Consider the following 15766-nt stretch of genomic DNA (forward strand, 5'->3'; position numbering starts at 1 on the left):
GGTGACCTTTCACGCTCAAACATTTATTCTTGCGAGTAACATTTCATGCCAATTATGCCTGGGACAGACTCATTTCCTCGTTCTTCTGTTTTGCCCCACACTCTCTCCTAATTCCAACTCATCCTCGTTACCGTCAGTTATCTATTTATCTCATCTAATCTACTCTTTCCTTCTCATCCCCCTCTCCTCTCTGGCTGTACCTTCCGCCATTTTTACCTGTTGTTTGCAGCATGGCGGTGCGTGGATTCTCTTCCTCCCTGTGGTCTCAGAAGCATCCTAATCAGACCCCGAGCAGCAGTCCTTAGCTCCATGTCCTCCTGCAAGACACAGATAGAAGTGTTGCTTTGTTTTCCTGCTAGTGTTAATTATGTAACCCAATTATACCATCACAGCACTGACACAGGGAAGCTAAATTAAAAGTGATTGGCTTCATTACAGTCACTTGAACGCTGCACTGGGTGCTTTCAGGAGGCCCTATTTAAAGTTACCTCCCTGGTGAAAAGCAGTCCAATCTGTAGAATGCCATTACGTTGGATTTTCACAGCGGCCGCAGCATATATTTAGCACAAATTGGATTTTTTGTTTATTTCCATCAGAATGTAGCATATAGATTGATGTTTAAAGCCACTGCGTGATCCGCAGGCCTCTTTTTACCCTCAGCCACGCGGCTCTGATTATTTGTATTGTAGAATTTGGCGGACAAGTCATTACCGCGGCGACACAAAGTCAAAAGGTGTTCGTTTGGCAGCATTAGAACAAGTGGAGTGCACGCAAAAATGGAAAGGTCATGATCTGCATACATTTCCTCCACACACACACACACACACTACCTGAACGTAACCTGTGATCCATCAAAATGTTCTTACTCAAACCTCTTAGAATGCGCCACAGAATTTTCCATCATTGGTGCGTGTCAAATAAAATGACATATATTCAAATATGAATCATATAAAAGTGACATTGAAACTACTGCACTTCAACTAACTAAGAGACGGTCAGCTGTGTTTGCCTAGGAGCAGCATGTGCAGCCCTCCGAAGCCTAGAAGTAATCTGGAAGGATAGGGCTTCTCAAAAGAGCCACTAAACCGAAAGTGCTCAGAACTCTTATCTGGCCTGTGGCAACCTAGCAACCAGCTGCACTGTCCATCACACAAATGACAAAAGAACACGACTCAACATCGTAAAAAAGGCAGAAGCTCCAATACTTCGACCACGTCACCAGAGCACAGAGCATCTCCACACACATCCCACAAGGGACTATTGCTGGTAGAAGGAGCCGTGGGAGACCACAAAGGAGGTGGAGTGATGACATCCGAGACTGGAAGGGAAAACCAAAGAGCCAGAAACAGGAAGGAGTGGAAGAGACGGATACTGGAGGCTACCATGGTCCCCGACCCTCAAGCATGAGGATGGGATTAGGTCAAAAAAGGTAAAAGGTCAAATAAAATGACATATATTTAAATATGAATCATATCAAAGTGACATTGAAACTGCTACACTTCAACCAACTACAATAAATACAAATATTCTACCAAATATTGATCCACAATAAAATTAATTGGATCCTCCATTTCATTAGAAATCCATGGAATTTGGACTAAAGTTCATGACAATTAAACCAACGTTGCAGAAAACCGATCACTCAAACCAAAACTGTCAGACTGTTAAGGGCATTCTCTCTTGGCACATTTGTGCCTGATTGAAATCCACGGGGCCCTGCATTGTGTTTCAATGCTCATTTCACTCTGCTCTCATTTCCTCTCCGTCTCAATGGTCTGTTCCGAAATCAAGGAACTTTCAAATGTCACCAAACTCATTAGAATTTGTCACTGAGGGGCCGTGAGTGTCTGCTAGAAAGTTCACAGCAATTCATTCAACAGTTTTTGGGATACTGCCGTCTCTGCGCTAACTCGGCCAACACAACTTTAATTTATTTAAATCGGACTTGAGCGCCATCGGCATTGCGACGTATGCGTACAACTTTACGCTTTTTGTGATTTACCTTTGTGACACAGAACTAAACCACTAACAATTCAAGAGCGTGACGAGCTCAGAAAGAACAGAACAAACAAATCTCATGTGTCTCAATAGAAAAAAGAAAATACTCCTGTATACGGTCTGTATTTGTTGTATCGTGCAGTAAACGCTGACTTAATCGACCGAGTGAATCAGACCACTACCTGCATGATTTTTTTTACTATACTCTGCACCACTCTCTGCCACTACATTCATGCGACTACGCAGAAAAGTGGGTCAGATTATGACAAAAATGAAAATGTGAGCCAGCGCCTGAACCACTGGGATCCAACCGTTGAAAGAACAGACAGCACTACACCCTGCCACAGACGGACGTCTTGTCCAGAGGACGCATTTGTACATAATTCTGCCTCAGGCTACAAAACAGAAGATTAGCTGCAGAGCTGTTTTGGCCCGTTTTGAATTTAAGATGCATTAACTTGCTCTTTTTTAACCGCAGTTACTCTGCCTTTGCTTTCATATGAATGACTTGTTCTCATCTTTGTGTGCATTTTATTAGTGAATTAATGTAAAAATGTTCAGTATCTACTCCTGAATTATTTTCAGTACAACCCTCTTGACCTACCTCTGAAGACAAAGGGTTTCTGAGGAAGCCTGTGACATTCACTTTGTTTGGAGTGTATTAATTTCTCAGAGTAGCCTGATTCCTCTGCCATAAGTGCCTCCACTTGATCAAGGACCTTATCCACCTGGAGAGGAACAAGAAGAGACAATGGCGAGGGGAAAAAAGGACAAAAGAGAGGAGAGGGAGAGAGGGCAAAGAACAGGAAAAGGGATGAGGAGGATAGGGATTGAGGGTGCGAAGGAAATGCATTCAGCTTGGTTAACTGCGGCTGCCACACTTTGCTGTATATTTAGCCTTTGTAAACACACACAGAGCTATTTTTATGTACCAAGCCAAAAGCAATCCCTCACTGAACTCGCCTCACTTTGGCGAGAACCTGCCGCCACTGCTGAATTCTGGTTTCCACGTATGAAACACAGAGAGGAGAGGAGAGAGGAGTGCAAACTAAACACATCATAATTAACTTTCTCACTGCTGAATCACATTCATGTAAGCACTCCCCCCTCTGTTCTCCACCCACGTTTCTGTTTGCATCTGCACTTGCCCTGCTTCTCTCCTTTTCCTTCTCTCCTGCACAATATTTCTTATTCTTTCTCCAAACACCTACGTTGTCCCTGCCTCTTCTCCTCCTGACTCAATCACTCCCTCCTCCATTAAATAATTGTAAGCACTTTTAACACAACGTCAACATGTGTGAGGATGTGAACCAACACTGCCCCCTAAAGGCTGAAGGAACCCAGGAAAACTATAGTGAAGACACTGAGGAAGCCACACTGGCGTTACATGTTAATGGTTGAGGTTCTGATCACAAAATATCCAAGACAGAGCTTTAATCTGAATAAATGAACCTTTTTCAAGCAAAGTTTGTTTTTCTTTTGGTGAAATGCAAAAAAAAACACCACTTTCTAGGAGCAGTGATGTCCGTCTTACCATGAACTTAAAGTTGCAGTCAAATGAACTCGTGTGGAATAGAGGAGCAACATAACCTGTGGCATGGCGTCTACTTTTTACACATCATTCATCATTTTTCTATCAAACGCTATCACTTTGGAAGCACAAAAATAGCAGCGACTGTATTCCGGAGAGCCAGACGTGTCACTGAAGCCGTGACAGATTCAAAGACCGCTCTATTTCAAAGTGCTACTTTTCTTTATTGCCGCAGTGCGAACCAAACCTCGGCACTTACATTGAGAAAAATACCAATCTGTCCATCTGTGAGAGGCGTCGCTGCTCCACGAGTCCCGGCTACACTTGCAAGTCACTGACATTTAGTATTCAGTGTGGGTTCAGAGTGAGAACTCTTTCTTCAGGGTTCAGTCATGACAAGTAATATAATTAACTGTAGTTTTGTTACTTTTTTTTCAAGTTCATGTGTGTTTCTTTCAAGAAAATCCAGTTACATCCGACTGCTAGTAACTGAAGTCGCCTTGTAGACGTATCAGTCCTTCAACGTCAGCTTCAGGAAAGCGCAGAACCGTACTGAGATAATTAGAATAACTGTAATTTTGGGGCTCAAGTGGGAAAAGATTTGAAGACGTCCTGACATTATTTTCCATCTTGAATCACATCACAAGCAAAGCGCTGTTTTAAAGTACTGCTGATTGGTGCCGGAGCTGATAAATACCTACGACTACTGCCGAGTCTGCTAATCTGGGAATGAATGCTGATTTTTGTCTTTTCTTTTCATTACATTTTGAAGAAAAGAAAGAGGGAATTAATTAAAAACATGTCCTACTTGTAGCTTAACTGTGAGGGGGAAACACTTACAAAACCATGCTGCGCTCATGGCTGTTTATTTAGCTGCTTTGTCCTCAATTTCCACTGAAAGTGTCACTTTACCACGAAGGCCAGAGTGATATAATGATTTAGTTTAGGAAAAAAAGGGTCTACAACAGTAAAAAAGGCTCTCAAAGGGTGCACTTAAAGATGAACGTTTAACATAATTAACCATCGTTTCCCTAATGGTTTAGACTGTTGATAAATGATAATGTCAAATGACTGAAGATCATAAGGACGCAATGTTACGTGCATCATGGAACAGTGAGTACGACACCACTAATTAGACGATTCAAATGAATCTTGGCAATGTCGAGTTAGCATCCGAGGACCAAGGCCTGTGAATTCCTCATTTACATTTTCCACTTGTGCATGCTTGTAAATCACAAGCACATTTGAATTTTGCTACTCGATGGGTTTGGCAATGTTTCCTGCTCTGATAAGCCAGTTCAAGCAGGCAGGCATTTAATTGGACTTGCAAAGTTGCAAAGGATTGACAGAGCTTTTTCACTGATGAGTCCGATTGCATCCGTCTCGCAGTCACACGAGGTTAAGTTCGCTTTTTAGCACAGGAACAGCCATGACTCACTTATTGGTACAAGAACCTGAGAGATACATGGATGTGCTCAGGTGTAACAGATAACTGTATCTGACGACTTCATTTTTCACCTTTCACCATTAATGAACAATCTTCTTCAAAACTGTGTATGTTTGCAATTAAGTTAAAAAGCAAATGTAAGGAACGATCTGAGATTTCCAGATTTGTCTTGAGCGTATTTCCTAACATTGAACCTACAAACCTACCTACATTGTATCTTTTTAATCAAATAGGTGGTTTAGACCTGCTGTTTAACAACCTATATTAACATATTTATGGGTTCCAGATATATACTGTATATATATTTCCACAAGCAACTATTTTATTTTTGATCCATTCATTAAAACTGTAGTGTATAACTTCTAAAAATAGACAAATTACATTTAAACCATAGTCAAATGTGTTCAGCAAATGCTGATTAAGTCCATCAGTGCCACACCACTTTGTCTCTGTAGTGTTTTATGGAGTTTGACTGAAAACACTAAGAAATGCCCACACAATAAAAGTCAATTCTACTGCCCAAAAAACCCAGTTATTTTTTTAACAGATTGTATTATACCTAACTGCTAATGTAAAAGGAAAATGTCATAAACGCTTGAAACCCGTGTCTGTGTCACTGAAGTGAAACTTTCATTTCCAAAATCAATAAACAGAAGAATAATCTTCACACAGACAATTGTGACAGCTGAGGAACAAATGGAAAAGTAAACTTTGCGCACATTTTTAACAAAAATAAAAAAAATGATAATAATCATCTTTTCTACATTGTAGCCGAGGTCTGCTCACTTACACGTCCCCTTTCTCCACGAATCGCTGTTACATTGTTAGAGTGTTAAACACCGACGGTAACCCTCATTACCATCTCCCTGCAGACAACATGGACCCGTGTGCTCCGTCATCTGTTCTCGGTGTAGATCCATGTGACCCCTAAAGGATTAGGAAGTGACCTTGGCCTCGACGGTGTCACTGGAACGCTGCCTAATGAGACGCCTACACACACACACACACACACAGAGAGAGAAAGGATGGGATGGGCAGTAATGAATATCATGCCAGCTCCACTGTAGACCTAACTATCCAATTACTGTCCATGTGGTCAGGCCCTGTGTTGTCAACAATGCAGCTGTGCCAAGTGCTGGGACTCTGGGACTTTAAGCATTAGTGAAGAACACCACTAACTTTACTACTTAACTTACTTTACTAACTTCCATCTCTGGCCTTTAATAGCATCTCTAATGAGACCGTGAACCTTTATGTTGTATAACAAAATGATTCTCCACAAGCATATTATTTAGGTCAGAACTCTTGATTAAACATGTACACAAAGTTTATATGGACGCTTTTCTGGGGTCAGGGTTACTTGTAGTTTGCATTCATTTAGTCACATAAAAATTCCGCTGCTGCACGATTCCATTACATCCCATTTACACATGGACAATTTCAGGGGTTTATTGCCTTTGCCAAAGACGCATCGGCACGCAGGAGCCAAGAATCAAGCTATAGCGACCTTCTTAGAAGACAACCCTCTCCGCCTCGTAAGCCACAGCCACACAGTAACCGAGGCTGGAGGGAATCTTATCAGTTTTGATGGTATTTAAACGGAGTACTGGACAAATAAAAGCTTGGCCTGATCATGATAAAAAGCCAGAAGATCAGCTGAGTCATTAGGCTTTATCGTTTAGGGGCTATGAATGTCAGCAAAGCGTTTAATGGCAATCCATCCAATAGTTGTTAAGATATTTTAGCCCGATGGCACTAACACAGAGACATTTCGTGCAAGACTTGTTTTGTATTCAAAGATTAAATGACTGAAATAGTTATGAGTAATATCTGAAAGTGTAAATTGGTGGCCTGTTATAGGTCAGCAGAAATCTAGTCTGAAATATTTGACAGTCGTGACCTCTGGCAGCTACGTAACTAACCATGTACGGCGTGGCAAACGGCCAGGACTACAGTCCTTGACTCACGGCCAGCGTGACAGAACTAATGAAAAAGTCATCTATAGTGGGAAAAAAAGTGATAAAATGCTCAGCTATTTCTGTCTCTGTGCAAAAAAGACACTTTTTTGTTTGATTTGATAGCAAAAGTTGGTGTCAGAGATGACAAACTGAGGGAAGAACTGCATGGCAAAGCTCGTGAACTTCACATTTTGTTTAAACGTCGCCCGTGTAACTGTAAGACCCGACTTGTTGAAGCAGAAAACGGCCGATAAGAACACAACAACCTCAAAAATGGCAGCACATGGACAGGTAATTCCAAAGATTAGCAACCTTTTGCTAATTGCCAGGCTGTTTAAAGTATGTACGGTTGGATAGTCAAGCAATTTGTTTCAACTATTTTTCTTCACACGAGATAATTTTTTGCCACCAGAGGCAAAACACGTGTGACAGACCTGAACCCTGAGCTCTCGCTGCTTTATGTGATACAGTAAACGGCATTCAATCAAGCACAATGGCACAAAAGCTGAATACGGTAAAAATGAAGACAAAAGAAGCTCAGGTGCAACAAAATGTGTCAGACAGAGTCCCACGTATTAAAAAAACAGTGTACAGAGTGAGGATAAAGGAGAAAAAAAAACTGTTCCCCATCAAAGATAAGGCTAATTTTTCATCATTCTTACCACATGATTTACAACTTGCTTCATCAACACTACTGTACATTTTAAAAGGTCCAATGTGTAAGAATTAGTGACATATATCTAATATTAAGGTTGTCCGTCAAGCTTGAGGACAACTTTATGTAGAATTCTAATCCTGTGTAAAGTGAAAATCTCAATTATAGTTGCAAGAATATCTGGGCACTATGGTACACGAGGATGTTGCTCTTCACTTGCATAGTAAGCTTCAGGTTCAATCGCCAAAACTTTGTTTAAAGTTCATAACAAAGGCAGTTTTAAGGCGATACTTTCTGCAGATGATCCCTCCTAAGTGATTTACAATAGTCAGTGCAAGAAGTAATTGTGCATGTGCAAAATACAGCCAACAGGTCTTCATCTTCATTTGTCTTCAACGCCGTCTATTTTTAACTCGGCCGTCTGACAACAGGGAGGGTTTTTTTCACCCTTTTAACAAGGAAAGGCTGCCGGGGTCACATGCCTATTTGCAGAGGAAACCTGAGGGAGTAGCTGCATGTGAAGAGAATGGTTACACTAATTCGCACACTCACACCTGGGAGCTGCCCAGTGTTATCACAGCATTGCGCTGCATCGCCTCTGAAGAACCGAGGGATCCAAGTTCACGTCACAGTGAGAGTGTCTCACTTGTTAAGAAGACAGTGTTGCCTGTTTGTGCCAGCAACATATTTTTAGGTAAATAAAAAAAGAGAACCAAAGTCATAGAGAACAGTAAAACAGACCCCAGCTGTCCATATGTGGATAATACTCATTCTAAACACCCTTCACAGAAAAACAGTTCCATAATTCCACGGAAAACCGCCGTGATGCCGTTATCTATGAGATTTATTATGCCTAAATACAGTTATGGGCCTTAGTAAATATACACACTGCTGAGGCTGAGCCTATCGTGTCCAGCAGGAGCTTACAGCCCCAGGCTATGTTGTTTTAAAGGACAGAGAAAAGTTATGAAAAGTCCACTTTTCATTCTTAAAACATAAAGGGATTTTACTCTATTTATTTAGAACAGAGCTGGAGTGAGGCCCTCTTTTCATATTCATGGTTTAGTTTTTTCTCTCCTTTCAATCCAATGACAATCTGCTGGGAGAGCATCTCTGAAGTATTACTTGTTTAGAATAAATCCAATTTGGAAAAAAGCTGAAATAACTTTAAGGCGATCAACTTGATGGAACGAGGGACTGCGAGGAAAAAAGAGCCACTGGCAAGGTTTGCCTGTATGGGTTCTTGACATTTCAGAGACTCAGCCACTGTGGCAGCAGTGAAAGCCTAATATAACTAGGGACATATCAATGAAGAATGCATTTTCTTTACTGGTATAAAAAGGGCAAACGTCACCATCAATTGAGTGATAAACAGAGGGAACACGAAGAAAAACATTTTATATACGGTTGTAAGATGCCACATAATTACATTAACCTAAAAAAACAAAGATTTTTACCACACCAAAACAGGCGATAAGGATAGATCTAAACAAAGAGGAATTGTAGAGACAAGAAACCAGTGACGTGCCATCAGGGGAGGCAGAGAACAGCGAGGTAAGGCAGCTCACACTGACTGAAGAAGGCAGTTGCCTCTCTTTATATCGCAAATATACATGTTTGATTATACACGTGCTACACATGCTGATGTTCCACAGTCTGTCTACTATATTTAATGAATGTGTGTGACCTGTTTAGTCTGGGGTGAGGCAGAAAGTACTGTGCCGCACTGATAGGGGGCAGTGCTGAGCCCCATAGGCACATTGGGTAATAGGTGCATGTCGCTGCATGCTCTTCTTCTACGCAGAGGGTAGGTGATGGTGATATTATTGGATTAGGAGCATGGATTTTGAATATATATATATATAAAAAAAAGGTAAGACCATAAACGATTTTCAATTTTAATTTAAAAAAAAAATCCATCAAAAAAATTTGACCTTATATTAATAAATATTTTTTGTTATTTTTTATTTTTCTTGCTATCGTATTGCTGAACAGTATGGAATTGATTAAAGCATAATTAAAAGCTTTTAAAACAACTAAATGTTTTAATTAAGGCCAAAATTGTAATATCCGACGAGTGCCTCCCCAGTCATGAACCTCACCGCACAAAGCCCAACCCTAACCTATAGGCCAGGTTCTGTTTACTACAGCCAGAGCACAGAAATGGATATGAAACAGATGGCAGACATAGATCGACAGACTGACAGACAGGCAGGCAGACAGCTCCTCCTTTAGATGACATGAAAAAGTTAATTAATTCCCTCTCCACCCATCACACTTGTGGGAGAGGTTGAAGAAAAGGAATCGGAGCAATAGCACATCTCTGGGGAGAAGATGACACGCGAGGAGGAATGACAGCAATGATAGAGTGGGTTAGTAAAAGGAAAAGGCCATTACCAATATGGAGACAATAGAGCAGAGCATAAGGAACTGATCGTTTGGGCTCCAGCAATAATGTCTTACATCGAGGTCTGTAATGTATAGGTGAGAGGCAGGATGGAAAATAAAAGATCAGCATCCATCTTAAAGACTTTTTCTGCGCCGACCTTAAAATTATTTTACTGAATGTTAAAGCTTAAAATGTGACTTTAAAGAACGCTAAAAAAGGTCCAAAACTATACTTCTCAAAGCCTTGTGTCAATTTGCAATTAAAACTTCTCTGGTGTTTGTGGTCAACATGAACTCTATGCACTTCCATAATCACAAGAAAAGGTGATTTCTAAAAACCAGAGATGAAATAGTTGCTTGTAAGTTTGTTTCATTACACAGCAGAAGCAGAATTCACTTCACACCTTACAGAAAACTTCCTCTTACCAATAGAACATTATCAGACCATTCAGACGACACCTTTTTATGAATTATGTGATCTATGTGCCAATAGCGTATATGCAGGGGGATGAAATGACTTTTCATGAGGTGTCATTTTCTTCCCAGATTCAATTTTGTGTAAAATCTCATCAAAGGGCTTCGCTCCAAACAGGTCACTTTTTTTACAAAGTCACAACTCAAATGGTGCTCAACTGTTTGTGTGCTACCTCTCTGTGTCAGATTAAAGAGAGCGTTTGAAAATGAAGTGGATAAAAGATGATACTTGGTTGAAGAAAACTGAGCCGACAAAGCCAAAAAAGATAAGAGGCATTTTTTAAAGCGGGGCTCTGACAGTCGTCTCAGCGGCACATTTTTTTGTTTCTTGTACTAAGCAGTTGTCTCTCTTTTTGATCAACTTCTCTAAACTCTGGAGGCGTCAAGAAAAGAAACCAACAAAGGGCATCGGTCCATCACAGAGATGAGTGGTGACCTCGCTATAATGGGAAAGATCTGCAATTCCAGTTGGAAAATGTCTCCGTTTCCAAACATGATAAGAGTGCAAATACAGCAAAGAATCGGAGTTTTAGACAGAAAACATCAGAAAAGGGGGGAGTTTGCAGCGCATCAGCATAACTCAGGGGAACATGGAAGAAACTTTGGTATAAGAATATACCAATGATTTGCTGTAAACTTCAGCTCTCATCTGTCAATGCAACATAATCTAATTTCCACAGCAAACCTTTTCCAGAAACTTTAATTTGTTACTGTCCTGCGTCCAAACCTTTTTATTTGTTATGGTCGTTCAGCATCAAGTACCAACACAACATGCAGAAGGCAGTGAAATGTATGGCCAAATGTAACGTTGTAGAGGTTGTGGTGCAGGAAATGCATTATAAATTATGTCACAATAATATCACAATCACATTGTTAATCTAAACCATACGTACAGATATTGCAGACATCAAATGCAATAATAGATTTTAAAAAAGAGACACCAGGACCATCTGAAACCATATACAGCACAGATACAGTTACAGATGTACATTACTGTCTCGACACTAATGGTAAATATTGTTTGATATGTAGCGTTCAATGTTCTAAAATAAGAGCGTTAATAAAGCTGAGAGCGAAGAGACAAATAATGGCCGTTCTGTCACATTTTAAATGACTCATACTAAGTGTGAGCTTCAGGGAAGTGCTGTCATTTTAAAACAAAAACATTTCACAGTGGTGTTTAATGGAGCTGTCCATTAAACAAAAGCCTAAATGGAACATGCATTAGAGAGCAAATGAAGACACAGAGGCTGTTGCTGCGACAGCAAATCACAAGAGGAGCTGAGGGTTATTTTGTGTCACTCTGGTCACATTTCATACTAAAGTCTTTTACTGAAATTAAAAAGGAGCAGAGAAATAAAAGCAGGTGTGATTTACAAAGAGGTCAGTGAACGACATCATGGTCGTCTTGTGTTTTTGTCTGTTGTGTACACAGAACCACAGAGTGAGAGACATTTGGCCAATGTTCAACATCTTCAGAATAAAAGTGCACTAAACTTCCACTCTGTAAGCAGTTGCTGATTTTAAAAAACACTATGAAGGTTTCACTTCATAGCTGCTAGTTCTCATTTAAAACTGGGAAAAAACATCAAAGCTTTGCTCAGCGGAACAATTTAAAAGCATGTGCACCGGGAACATGACTGGAACATGGTTATGATATCCAAAAACTCCACTCTTTAAATCCACGTTTTTATCCAGTACACTTTCTCTTTAAACATCACTACAAGTCCTAAAAAACACTGAATAACAAAGTGGGATCATACACAGCTCAACAGTCTTAATCTGCATTAAATGATACAACAAATAAGAAAGTAACGCAAGGCAGTGAAAGATGAGTATGTTGTTGATGAGGAGAAAAAAAGGAGAAGAGGAAACTGCTCAGTTACTTGTGATGTTTCCCATCTGTATTCCCCTGCACATCATCTCCTTCACGCTGCTCATATTGCATCCCTCACATGCAATTATTCCACAGGAAACAGAAGCAATCTTGCAGTGGCAGTGATGGATTATACAGGAAAAAAAAAAGGTTACAAATATTCTCAGTGACGAAAAAAAGAGATCTGAACGCTGATGTGAATTATAACATCATAACAGGATAAGTAATACACTCAGTTGGGTTTCCAGGACTGTCCTTGAAGTACCCCAAACATGTTTGTTGCCAACCAGCTCAGGCAAGTGGAGATTGTGGTCTTTCATCTTCATCTTCTCATTTCAGAGCTGTCCAGGCAGAACAGGACAAGTGGCAAAGAATTTGGGCATTACACAGCCAAACAGAGGGAGCTGAACCTAAGCTGTGAGCACAACTCTTATACAAATGTAGTATTAGGCATCGCTGGTACGGCCACATTTCAAAACTCTGCGTTTGCCTACAAAAGCTGCTGGGAAACATTTTAATGCAGGACTTTCACGCTAAAAAACAAATTCACGGAGTAAGTGAGAAAAAACAAATCATGGTCTTCTGAAAACAGAGCAAAGGCATCTTTTTAAAAAAGTAGGATGTCACAAAAATGAAATAGGGTTGCTTGTGTCAAGATGTTTAAATGTCAAGTCCAATCTCAAAGGTGCTTTAGGCAGCGGAATGTATGATCTTGTACTGTTCCCTCCCAGTACACTTAAATCATGTATTTGTACAAATAACTTTCCAGTTACTCATATGTATATATTAAGCTCCCTTACTTCCCAGTAATAATCCGTTTGTGACTTTCCAGATCACAGAATAGCCATGCGTGTTATTTTTAAACCGCAGTAAACTCATCGCCTATTGGCCCAACATTAAAAAAAGTGACTTAAAAGAGACGTTTAAAAGAGTCTCGCAGACATTATCCCGCAGTCACATATTGAGTTCCCCCCCCTCACAGTCAGCAGCGGTGTAATCCTGTTTGCAGCACAAACACTCAAAGTCACTGCAGGCAAAAGCGAAGACGACAGCGAAGCGGCGTCGCAAACCTCGTACTGCAGGGTAAGTAGTGCACTCACACCCGGGTAAAAACTGGAGCACGGTGTAGTCCAGACAAAGAGGGGAGGCATGAACGGATGGATCAAGGAGGGTGAAGGACAGAGAAAGGGGAGGTTAGGGTAACTCAACAAATTGGATATCAGATTAGATTATGAGCTTGGATGCATCTTTCTTGCACTTAGGCCTTCTCACTTTGTCTCACTCCATCCGTTTCTCCCGCTGTCACACGAAGAGACGACAGCGTGAGAGGACAGCAAAAATGTTTCATCCTTGGACGTCTTCCACTTTGTGGACAATATGTCTGGTCCACTAAAAAAAGAAAATAAAACCAAGTGGACGCGAGATTGATTTGGAACATTCTTTCCACTCCAACTCTGTTATTTCACACTTTCCATTTCTCACCGTACAGGTTTGCAGTTTGCTTAACCTCAAAAAAGTAAATAGTTGAGTTGAGGGACTGGGTCAGAGCTGTGGGGCTTTGTTGTCAGAAACTTTGTGCTTGTATAACAGAAGCACAACATCACGGCCTATTTCGGTGCTGTCTGTCATGCTCTTTTGTCAGCGCAGATCGCTGCTGCTCCTCACAAAAGCAGAGTAAGTAGGCTGTCGGTTTCATGAACAGATCTAAGAATGTATTAAGAACTCCTCGCTGACTATAAAAGAAAACCATGCGCGTATATGTTCGTGTGGAAGTCGTAGCCTCCCTGTCAGATTTGTGTCAACAACATTATATTTAAAAAATGATCCAAAACAGACAGGCTTACATGCATACATGCATACGTACACAATCTGCAGCAGTGCATCACTGTGTGAGAGACAGAGAGCAAAGACAGATCAGAGCTCCAGTGAAAAAACGTGTGGAATAATGAAATAGGCTGCGGAGAGCAAGCAAAGCCAAGGGCAACAGCTCGTAGTATCTGTATTCGCTGAATGAACCCTCTCACGGGGATCTATAGAAGGGTTTTATCAAGCTTTACTAGACCACGACCTCAATTTTAGGAGCAATAATTCTCCCTCTTGCAGCAATTAACTGTAAAACTGAGCGTGGAATTAATTTATATTAATGTTCAGGAGACTCATAGAAGCTCTGCATAGCATACATAACGTAAAGACTTACTCCGAAACAGAAAACCTAAAAGTAAACATTATGTGGGGGCTAATTCCCAAGGTTGAAAGGGACTTTACGCACTCCACTATATCACCATGAACAAACATACATACATGTATATGGGTGTTCCTAATTAGTAAACAGAAGAGGCAGTCCCTCATAGTTCCTCATCCATAACGTCTTAAGCAGAATAATTCACTTACCACACATATCTGTGATTTAATTGCTAATATTATCCTTAAAACAGCTAAACCAGAAGCACTGAGCCAGTAAATATGTAGTCTGTTTCAGCGAGAGGCCATCACAAAGTCAACGAGTGAGTCAGAGCTTCGGGGTTAAACTACAACACTGTCGTCACAAAGCAAAGAGCTGCTTTATCTGTCTCAACAAAGCCTTAAAGTCTATAACAGACGCCAATATACACATGGGGGCAAAAACAATACGTCCCCCCCCACTGGGACGACAGATACTAAACACTTATTTGCCCAAGACTCTGATCTCCTCATATTACCCCGGCTTGAATGTGACGTTTGTCAATAAAACCCTCTCTTATCGTACCACAGGGATGGACTGGCAGGGAAATCAGGTCACTGTTTATTGTCAAAGTCAAAGTAAACACCAACACGGTTTTAATTTTTGACATGGATGACTTTTCCTTTCCTCCATAATACCACTGCACTCACAGTCCATCTCCTCCGAGACACCCCGCAGCCATAAAGTGTCTCACAACAAGCATATTATTTGGCTTTGCATCTTTAAAGTGCGGGATTAAACTTGCATAATCATGCTGTCTACACAAATGGGTCACGCTTGAGATCCTAGCCAGGCAGGCTGGTCTTCATGCACTTTGCACAGTCAAGTTTTGTTAAAATCTTCTCCGCTGGCCCCGGGAGAGGAACACGACTCAAACACCAAAAGGAGGGCAATGCTTCAGTTTTAGATCTCCAAAGAAGCCCAGATTTTGTAAATCAAAGGGAGCTAAAAACTGGCATCTTCAGTAGATTATTGGTACAGCAGAATTCTCATGGTCTCAACACTGGGTTTTCCTCATACTGATTATTTTCTTGAGTAGGCAAAACGAAAAGAACCTGGTAACAATGACTTGTGTTGTTGTGATGTCTTGATGTTTGACTATGGGATGCTGAATTTCCCGTCTGCACAACAAATTTACCCTCGGGTAAAGCAACATAGAACTCTGAATATTGATGAGAACCTGCAAACGGCAACTAAACTCCTCATCCTCAGCGCAGG

General features: G+C 40.8%; 1 long non-coding RNA gene across 2 annotated transcripts in view; it reads right to left on the minus strand.

Moving 5' to 3' along the window:
• Positions 1–222: 222 nt before the first annotated feature.
• LOC131458831 (uncharacterized) overlaps positions 223–15766 on the minus strand; it is a 51071-nt gene continuing 35527 nt past the window's right edge. For both annotated transcript variants that reach the window (XR_009240130.1, XR_009240131.1), the window contains exons 3-4: positions 2603–2726; positions 223–317 (exon numbers count right to left, since the gene is read on the minus strand). This is a non-coding gene — a long non-coding RNA (uncharacterized LOC131458831). The remainder of the gene's footprint in view (positions 318–2602; positions 2727–15766) is intronic.

The sequence above is a fragment of the Solea solea genome, chromosome 4 (assembly GCF_958295425.1).
Source record: "Solea solea chromosome 4, fSolSol10.1, whole genome shotgun sequence".
Classification (NCBI taxonomy): Eukaryota; Metazoa; Chordata; class Actinopteri; order Pleuronectiformes; family Soleidae; genus Solea; species Solea solea.